The sequence below is a fragment of the Arachis duranensis genome, chromosome 7, assembly GCF_000817695.3.
Source record: "Arachis duranensis cultivar V14167 chromosome 7, aradu.V14167.gnm2.J7QH, whole genome shotgun sequence".
Taxonomy (NCBI): domain Eukaryota; kingdom Viridiplantae; phylum Streptophyta; class Magnoliopsida; order Fabales; family Fabaceae; genus Arachis; species Arachis duranensis.
This window is the reverse complement of record NC_029778.3, coordinates 17,675,936-17,687,094: the sequence shown is the minus strand read 5'-3', so window position 1 is coordinate 17,687,094 and position 11,159 is coordinate 17,675,936.

Below are 11,159 nucleotides of genomic sequence, written 5' to 3'. Positions count from 1 at the left end.
CATTCTTGACTTGGAAAGAGAAATTGGGCAATCTTGAGTCATTAATACCCAATTTAGATTGGCAATCTAGAGTGATTAGTTAGTTTTGTATCCATTAACATTACTTATGGATTGGGATTAACTAGTCCTATTTGACTTTCTCTCAATATGAAGATAACATTATACCTTCTTCCGATGTTGGAGATGACGAAATAGGATTAGCTCTTGTTAACTATTGTATGATAATTAACGACTAGGATAAAAACCTAGATTCTCAATCCTTGCCATGAATGCCTCTTTTATTAGTTGTTATATTTAGTTGTTTGATTTTACATTTCTTGCCATTTAATTTCTTGCCCTTTTTATCAACCCAACCCATGAAATTCATAACCAATAATTGAGTACTCGATTGTAATTCCTAGTGAGAATGACCTGAGACTAATACTCTCGGTTATTTTTATTGGGTTGGACTTGTGACAACCAAAAATTAAACTTTAATTGAGTGTTATTAGTCGGTTTGGAACTATACTTGCAACGAAGTTATTTCTCTTTTACCGAGAAGAAATTCTAAGCCAACGGTAACGGATACCTAACTATAATGATGTGCTGTAAGACAAAGGTTGCTTACAGAGATATCGAGAAACACACAATTAAAGTGTACTCCTATAAGACAAAGGTTGCTTACAGTGAGTGTGTTGTACTCCTGTAAGACGAAGGTTGCTTGCAGTGAGTGTGTTGTACTCCTATAAGATAAAGGTTGCTTTCAGTGAGTGTGTTGGGCATATATAGGCTAACAGGCGTCACCCTACAAGACAAAGGTTGCTTGCAGTTGGTATTGTCAACAGGAAAGCCTTATCCAGACAGAGGTTGCTGGATAACGCGGGAGCGGGTATGTAACTGACAAATGAGCTCATTACCTACACTATAGATAGACATGCATCATCTTGTGTGCGCATTATTCTTGTTGCGTATTCTCTGTGTTATGCTTTATTCTTGTATTTCTCTATTTGTTCTCTACCTTTCTATTTTCTCTGCTTTTCTATTTATCTGCTTTCTTTGCTTTTCTCTATCATTTGTAAATTAAAATACTATCTGACAAGTACGACGAAGCCAATTAATATGACTAATTAGCCCAACTCTACTAAAAATTTTCCAGTTCTTATCCCTTCTCTCTCCTTTCCCCCTTCAGATGGAAGCAGGAGTACCCTTCCATAATCGCTCTAGGTAGTCTTCTGAGTCTAGGGAAAATCTCGTTCTCTATTTATATGTAAATACTATGAGACCAGCCAACGTCTACACCCCGTTTGTATGTGAACTTTAACCTAAAACTTTTGTATGAGACCCATGTTATGTGGCTACTCGATGGAGTACCAGGGAGACGTCATATGGCAATGTATGATCGTGCAGAGGAATAGTAGATGATGTTCCACCTTTCAATGACGTTTCACCTGACTTGAGTTTTGAATATCTAGACATTTTTTCCTTACTTTGTAGTTTAGAGAGATTAGGTGAGTATAGGGTCTAGGCTAGCCTAGGTGCCAGCTTAGGGACTTCTTGAATAGGTTAGGACTTGGTATGTTATATGTATATAATTATTACCTAGATACTTGTAAGGGTGTTCTAACTAATATTTATATTTTAATAAAAGTTGGATAACTGAATGTTGTTAACTACTTGAGATGTATATAAGTATGGCTGTTTACAACTGTGGTGTCTGTTATTGTATGTGAAATGAATATGAATTCTTCTGTGTATTTATACAAACGTTTTCAAAAAAAAGGTACCTCACAAAATAACTACGTTTTAACAACGAATCGGGCTCAGTATACTAAATAATAGATAATAATTAGGAAGACAAGTTGGTAGCACTCAGTTTTCGGTATGATCTAGACATACTGAAAATTGTGCCGTTACATGTCTCGTCAAGCATCATCCTCTTCAATAATAGATTATGCCTTTCTACTACGTTATTAGGATATGATTGATGACCGAAATTCACTCACTAATAAATGAATTCGTTCTTTGGCAAGCGCACCAAAATATCGTCAGGTAATAACCCATTAGGAATGGGGTCGAATCCACAGAGATTGGTAGATTTGAGCAACTTTAATTAATGGTTCAATTAGTTAAGCTAATCAAGAGTGATTGTGAGTGTAGAATTCTAAACAACAGAATGATAAATGACTTAAAAATAAAAGAAAGTTGTAAAGTGCAGTAACGTAGAGAGCAAGAAAATAAATGGCATAAACATAAATGACTGAATGTAAATGGAAAGTGGATGGTAACAGAAAGTAAAGAAAGCAGTAAAGAATGGGTAAGATAAGAATAGGGAAAATTTATTGGAGTTGGGAGATATTGTTCTCTCTGGATTAAAACCAGATCATCTCATCTTCAATCATGCAACTCATTGACCACTTGGCAATCATGATTGATTGAACCCCAATTCCTTGGTGATTCAATCTCCTAAATCTCAATAATCAGCCAATTCCTTGGTCTAATTGCTCATGAAGAGAGATAGGCTTGGTCCCTGATTTTACCACACATCATCATAGATCCATTTAATTGGGCAGATTTTATGACACTGTACCCAATCCCAAAAACCCAGATCTACTCAACGTGAGAGGAAATTTCAAGCATGGTTTTATGATTCCTCTTCCAAGGTTCACATAAAATCCAATTTGTATTCAGCCTCTTTTCCAAGATGACTAAACACTAGGAATGAAAAACGAAATTCCTTCTAGCAAATCAAAGAGAAGATGAAGAGAAGAAGAAACTCACTATCAATTAATCCATCAAGTACAATAGAGCTCCCTCCCCCAATGAGAGGGAAGTTAGCTACTCAAAGCTCAGTACAGAATGGAAGTTCAAAACTGGAAAATAAAGCTAAGTACAAAATAAAAAGTCCAAGTCTCCAGAAGCTAAAAGTGTGTAAAAGTTCAAAAGTGCCTTCTTAATTCAAGTCACCACCTATTTATACAAGTGTTCTGTGAGTCTTCAAGTGTACTTGCATGATCTAAAAGTGGGCCCTTCTCATTTGCAATCAGTACAACCCATTTCGGTTTAACAGTATGTTTCCAGGAGAATGTAGCGTTACTTTGGAGAACGGAGCATTCGGGCACCCACGCATACGCGTGCTATACGCTTGCGCGTCCTTTGCATTTTGGTCCATCGACGCGTACGCGTCTCCCATGCATACGCGTCTTTTGGCAGCGTTCATTAACTGAACGCTACGTTCGCGCCATGAACGCTCCTCACGCGTGCGCGTGCGCATGGATCGTAAAATGTCATTTCTGCGCTCCAGCATAATGTACGCGTTTGCGCCAATCACCACTATCATCACATCGACGCATGCGCGTCATGCACGCGTGCGCATCCGTGACCAAATTCAAATTCCAATTCTTAAAGTATTGCAGCATTCATTCAAAGTGAACATAGCATTCATTGCTGGTAAACGCTGATCCTCCTTCCACGCATGCGCACCATGCATGCGTACGCGTGGATCTCCAAAAGTGTCATCCTGCGCGTAAGCGCCTTGTACACGTGCGCGTCACTTGTGAACGTAGCATTCTTCTGCACTTCTTCCTTCTTTTTGTTCTTTTTCACCTAAAATTTCATCCAGAACTCATTTCAAAGCAATGCTCATAAATTAATCATATAGCTCATATAATTGCATCTTTAAATGAGATTTTACCAATTCTATGGTCCTTTTAAATAAGAGAAAGAGGTAAATGACGTAAGTAATCACAACACCAAACTTAAATTTTTCTTGTCCCCAAGCAAATCAATATGAATTGTTCTTAATTATTGAAACTTGACCCTTAAGAAACTGTATTCATAATTAAAGATAGAGGCTAAGCATGAATATGAACTTTATTGTTGCTTCCATCTCATAATGAACTTTCAACCTTTGAGGATCATTTCAAGTGTTTGCTCTTAGAGCCCTTTCTATTGATTGTCACCTTGAAGTAGTAAGATTTTGTTATTTTTCTTTTGAATGTTTTCTTTCCTTCATTCTTCTTTTATTTTCAGACCACGACTCTAAGTGTTTTGTCTCAAGACGACCTTTTAGGTTAATCTTTCAATTAGCACTCCCAAACCAGTTGTTTTTAGGGTACTAGGTGTTGAAACACCCCTAAGAATCTACTTGCTCAGGTCTCTCTTCTTGACACATCTTCACCACAAGCATCTACTAAGATCTTGGCTCTTTGAGCTATTTGTTTCTTTCTTTTATCCTAATGCTCAGAGCCTTAGGTCTTTGCTTACTACTTCTAGGTTCTATTGACTTTCAAGGGTCATCCTTAGCATCTACTTGTACTGTCCCCTAAATCTACTTGTTCCATTATGTATTACTCACTTCCAAACTCCAGTTAATGGTTTTATACTTATTATTTTGAATCCAGCTCACTTGGGTCTAGTTTCCTCATCCTTACTTTGCAACAACTCATCATTGAATCTTTATGGGAATAAACTAATTCAGTCAATAACCTTTGCTCATTATAGTGCAGCTTTAATGCATATGTTCCTGCTCTTTTATCCTTTTCCTGGATGACACATCTTGGAGGCTCCTTCTTGTGTTGAGGTGTACTTTAGCTTCCAAAAGCTTATCCTCCTAAATTGCATACATTTTGTGTGTCTCTGGGACACCAAACTTAAGTTCTTTGCTTCTAGCTCATGATGGTGCCCACACCAAACTTAAATTTTTGGCTTATTCTTAAAATTTAATCCAATTATTGTAAGTCCAAAATTTAAGTGGTTGGTGGCCACACCAAAATTAGTTCTTCAGCCAGCTTCTCAACTCGATTAACATCATCACATAATGTAACATGCAAAATTATACTTCAAGCAACTAGAAAACTTTCGGAGTTCAAATAAAGAAACTACCAACAAATAATTAACAACTGAAATTGAAAAACTATCAACCAAAGTGACTTAAACTTAAACTATCTAGAAAGCTTGAAATTGATAAGATATGAATGTTGGGGTGCCTCCCAACTAGCGTTTCTTTAACATCACTAGCTTGACGATTCTCCCTTCTTCAGATGAGATTGTAGTTCACCCTTTGTTCCTCTAGTGAGTCCCCCAAATAGTGCTTAAGTCTATGGCCATTGATAGTGAAGGTCCTCTGAGTCTTCTCATCCATAAGCTCCACATGACCATAAGGGGAGGCCTTGACTATGGTGAAGGGTCTAGACCACCTTGATTTAGGCTTCCTTGGGAAGAACTTGAACCTTAAGTTGTATAGTAGCACCTTTTGACCTTCTATAAACTATCTTCTTGCTATCTTTTGGTCATGCCATTTCTTAGCCTTCTCCTTGTAAATTTTGGAATTTTCATATGCTTGAGCTCTGAATTCTTCTAATTCTTGTAGCTGCAAGATCCTTTTCTCCCCAGCAGCATTACTATCAAAATTTAATAGCTTGAGGGCTCAGAAAGCTTTATGCTCCAGCTCCAATAGCAGGTGACATGCTTTCCCATACACCAACTGATATGGAGACATCCCAATTGGTGTTTTGAAGGATGTCCTATATGCCCAAAGAGTGTCGTCCAGCCTTTTTTACCAGTCCTTCCTTGAAGCTCCCACAGTCTTCTCCAGGATCCTTTTTAACTCTCTGTTGAATACCTCTGTCTGCCCATTTGTTTGAGGGTGATAAGGTGTGGTAACCTTATGTTTTACTCCATATCTCAGAAGGGAGGCTTCTAATGGTCTGTTGCAGAAATGGCTTCCTCCATCACTAATAAGGGCTCTGGGGACTCCAAACCGGCTGAAGATGTTCCTTGTAAGGAAGTTCATGACTACCTTATTATCATTTGTAGGCGGTTGCAATGGCCTCTACCCACTTAGATACATAGTCCACTGCTACTAGAATGTACTTGTTTGAGTATGAGGTAGGGAGGGGACCCATGAAGTCAATTCCCCATACATCAAAAAGCTCAAGCTCTAGGATGAATTACTGTGGCATCTCATTTCTCTTAGGTAAATTTCCAGCTCTTTGGCATACATTACAATTCTTCACTAATTCTTTTGCATCTTTAAATATAGTGGGCCAAAAGAATCCACATTGCAGCACCTTTGCTGCAGTTCTTTCCCCACTGAAATGGCCTCCATATGGGGATCCATGGCAGTGCCAGAGGACCTCTTGTCCTTTCTCATGGGATATGCATCTTTTTAGGATTCCATCAACACACTTCTTGAAAAGGTATGGCTCATCCCATATGTAGTGTTTAGCATCATTGACGAGCTTCCTTTTCAAGTGTTTGTTGATAGCGGAAGGAAACTCTCCAATACCCTTGAAATTGGCTATATCTGCAAACCAGGAGACTTCTTGGATCATCATCAAATGTTCATCCGGGAAGCTCTCATTCACTGCAGGGTTATGTGCTTCATTCTCCTCATTTGGGATCCTTGACAAGTGGTCAGCCACTTTGTTCTCTGTCCCACTTCTATCCTTTATTTCAATGTTAAATTCTTAGAGCAGCAAGATCCATCTTATCAATCTAGGCTTGGAATCATGTTTGGTCATCAGATGTTTAAGAGCTGCATAGTTAGTAAACACAATGACTTTAGAACCAATCATATATGATCTAAACTTATCAAATGCAAAGATTATAGCAAGAAGTTCTTTCTCTGTGGTGGTATAATTCTATTGAGCTTTATTAAGAACTTTGCTAGCATAATAAATGACATGCACTAACTTATCTTTCCTTTGTCCTAAAACAGCACCAATAGCAAAGTCTGATGCATCACACATCAATTCAAAAGGTAAGTCCCAACTAGGTGGTGCTATAATAGGTGCAAAAGAAAGTTTGCTTTTAAGCTCATCAAAGGCTTGCATGCATTCTTTATCAAAGATAAAAGGGACATTAGAGACAAGCAAGTTATTTAAAGGTTTAGCAATTTTTGAAAAGTATCTAATGAACCTTCTGTAGAACCCAGCGTGTCAAAATTTCTAATTGCTTTGACATTGCAAGGTGGGGGTGATAAACCACTATTTTATGGTTTATATTGTGTTTAATTGAGTGGTTTTTATCAAATTCTTGCCCACTTATTCATATGATTTGCATGAATTTACAGTTCCTTCCCAAAACTATTCCATGATAGAAAACTTGCTTCCTAGAGATCATTTTATTGTGTACTTTAATTCTCCTTTACACTATTCGATGCCGTGATCCGTGTGTTAAGTGTTTCAGGCTTCATAGGGTAGGAATGGCGTAGAGAATAGAGAGGAAGCCTGCAAAAAGGGAAGGAGCACAAGAAATAAAGGAGACAACTAGTGGACAGCGACGCGCACGCATGGCTGACGCGTGCGCGCGAATTGGACAAAATCACAGCGACGCGTACGGGTTCTTGACACGTACGCGTGGATTGGAGTTCGCGCAAACGACGCGAGCGCGTGCCTGACGCGCACGCGTGGAGAGGAAAATCGCTGAATGACGCGTACGCGTGACCGACGCGTACGCGTGACCTGCGCGATCTGCAGAAATTATAGAATACGCTGGAGACAGTTTTGGGCCGCATTTTGACCCAGAGTTCGGCCCAGAAACACAGATTAAAGTCAGGGAACATGCAGAGACTCAACATATCATATCATAATTCACTTTTCATAGTTTAGATGTAGTGTTTAGAGAGAGAGGCTCTCTCCTCTCTCTTAGGAATTAGGATTAGGATTTAGGATTTCTTCATCACAAGTTCAATGTTCCCTTTTTATGTATTTTTTCTTTTATTTGTTTATGAACTTTTCCATGTTGGATCTGATTTCTTTTATTAATATTTCAGGTATTTCAAACATATGGCTTTTATTTAGTTTCTTATATTCTTGGTTTTAGTTGATTAATTGGTGACTCTTGAGTTATCAAACTCATCATGTTTCATGATTGTATCTTTGCTGATTGATTTAGATTCCTATAACTCTAGTCTTTCCTCAGGAGTTGACTAGGACTTTAGGTGTTAAATTGATTGGTACACTTGACTTACCTTCATAGTTAGAGGTTGACTAAGTGGGAGCAAAAATATAATTCTCATCACCATTGATAAGGATAACTAGGATAGGACTTCCAGTTTTCATATCTTGCCAAGAATTTTCTTAGTTATTGATTTATTTATTCCCGTAATTTATTTCTCTTGTTCAAACCCTTTTTAAAACCCCAAAATATACCTTTGCATAACCAATAATAAATTATACTTCCCTGCAATTCCTTGAGAAGACGACCCGAGGTTTAAATACTTCCGTTATCAATTTCAAAGGGGTTTGTTACTTGTGAAAACAAAAAATTTGTACGAAAGGATTTTCTGTTAGTTTGGAAACTATATCTACAATGTGATTACTTTATTTTTATGAAATTCTATACTAGCAAGAATCCGATCGTAAAAATGGCGCCGTTGCCGGGGAATTGCAAACGTGTGCGTGCCTTATTATTGGTTATTGTAAATATTCTTCAAAAGAAAGGGGAGATGGATGCGCCAGCGCCCTGTGGGCGGACGCGTCCCTTGCGATTTCGAAGTTGGTGAGTTTGAACAGAGAGTCACGCAGGAGCTGGGCTGGAAACGTGCCTTAGGCACCATCCAAACCCACGCGCGCGCGTACCGTACGCGTGCGCGCCATTTCCGCTTTTGGCGACCCACGCATCCGCGCCGTTGGCGCGTACGCATGGTTGCGAAAATTGGCGTAAAACCCTGTTTTGGCCGAAAGTTGTGCTGGCCTCACGCTGGATTCGCGCTAGAGGCACAATCACTGTCGCGCAACGGCGCGCATGCCGCGTCGGCGCCGCTTCCCTTTTTCGCGAACCATGCGTCTGCGCACTGTGCGCGTCCGCGTCGGTTGCGCCGCATTACTCATCCAGCGCGCCGCCTAGTTTTCCTTTCTTTCTCCCACCATCTCCTACTTCTCACTCAATCCTAATTCTTTCTTCTTTCTTCCTTCTTCTTTCTTTTTTTATTTTTCATGCATTTTTATGTTGGTGTTGGAGCTTTATTTGGATTTTACTTTATTGTAATTGAGCTTATGGATATTATAAGGATTGGTTTGACTATTGATATTTTAAATTTGGCTCTCATATATATTTGGATTTCTTACTTTTATTCCTCTTTTAACTCACAATACTTGTAATCCACCTGTATTTGAGATTATCATTCACAATTGTCATCGTACAAGTGCTCTTTAATCCAGCTTATTTTAATAATTGATGCTTGACCTATACTTCTCATGCCTTTGCCTGCATGCTTTTACACATCTAGCATTTAATTGCTTTAACATGCCTTGCTATATTTCCGTTGATGTCCTAATTGCATGTAGTCGCGACCATGTATTTAAGACATTATCCCTTACCTTGGCATTGATTATCACTTGAACCTTCCTCCTCCCGGTTCTAGCTATTTGAATTACATGTCCCTTTCCTTTCTCCCTTTTTCAGGATGGCCACCAAAAAGGGTAGAGAGAAAGCCTTTAACAAGCCACCGGTGAAGAGCAGAACGAAAGGAGCACCGGCTGAGGACCACAACCCCCGCCCACCTGCACATCTTTGCATGCACCGAGGACGGTGCAATCTTTAAGTGTGGGGAGGTCAATACCGATCTCCATGGGTTAGTTACTCTTCTATCTCAACACCAATGTTTTATTTTCTTTGTTTGTTCATTGTTGCATTTGCATATTTTCTTGATTTTGTGCATATTTTACCACTTGGGTGAAGTAACATTTTCTTTTTCAAGGAAATTTTTATAACATTTCGCTAATTTGAATTAAACTTTTTGAAAAAATTGTTTGAAGAAATTTTATTTTGGAACATGATTTTAGAGCTCGAACACACAAAACCCCTAAAATTTTGAGCCTATTTGATTGGTTGCATTTTATCAACCAATATTTTATTATTGGTGTGTGTTATTCTCTCTAAAATTGTGATCTTTGTCTTGTTTGATTCTATATTTCCATGGTTTAATGTATGCATGCACCTATATGATTGAGGCCTTATTTCACTTAGCTTAGATACCCATATGGCCTTACCTTTTATTACCCATATACCCCTTTGTTCTTTACTTTAGCTCATCACTAACTCTAAGCGGAAAACAATAATGTCCTTAATTTGAATCCTTGATTAGCTTAGACTAGTGAGAGTGCTTATGAATTAAGTGTGGGAAAAGTGGGTTTGGAAACGTTTGGTTTGGGAATTGAGTATGTTAGACTTTGTGTGAAAATGTGAAAAATGTTGAGAACATGTTTATGCACTCAATACCTTAATCATATGCATGGAAAAAGAAAAAAAATAATAAAAAGAAAAAAAGAGCAAATAATAAAAGGGGACAAAATGCCCCAAATTAAATGGTGAAATCAATGCATATGAGTTATACTTAAATTTGGGATGCATGAATATGTGGTAAACATAGTTAATGGGCAATTAGATCTTGTATTGTGATTATATAGATTGTCCTAAGTTAGGTGGAAAGTTTAAGTTAATTAAGGATTCAGATTTTACTCCACTTAACCAAATAAAATCCTACCTTGACCTTGACCCCATTACAACCCTTAAAAGACCTCTTGATTGTGTATTGGTGCATTAAATTTTTGTTGATTGTTAGATGAAGAGCAAGTCTTAGAAAGCAAGGTTAGTAGAGAATTGAGAGAATCGAACATTAAACACCTGAGCGATTAGAGTGCATACACTTCTAGTAAGGGTTCGATGCTCGATTCCTTGTTCCTTGCTTTCATGAGCTATTTTCTTCTTGCAAGTTATATGTACTTTATTTTGTGATTTGAGTTAGTAAAATCCAGTTCATATTTATTCTTGAAAGATTTATTTACTTTTTCACCAAGTAGGTAGAATCATTTTAGCATGTAAGTTGCATTCACATTCATAGGTTGCATTGCATGAGTCTTACTTTTCCCTACTCATCTGTTTTATCTCCTTAAGCTAAGCATGAGGACATCCTAATGTTTAAGTGAGGGGAGGTTGATAAACAACTATTTTATGGTTTATATTGTGTTTAATTGAGTGGTTTTTATCAAATTCTTTCCCACTTATTCATATAATTTGTATGAATTTACAGTTCCTTCCCAAAACTGTTCCATGATTGAAAACTTGCTTCCTAGAGATCTTTTTATTGTGTACTTTAATTCTCCTTTATACCATTCGATGCCATGATCCGTGTGTTAAGTGTTTCAGGCTTCATAGGGCAGGAATGGCATAGAGAA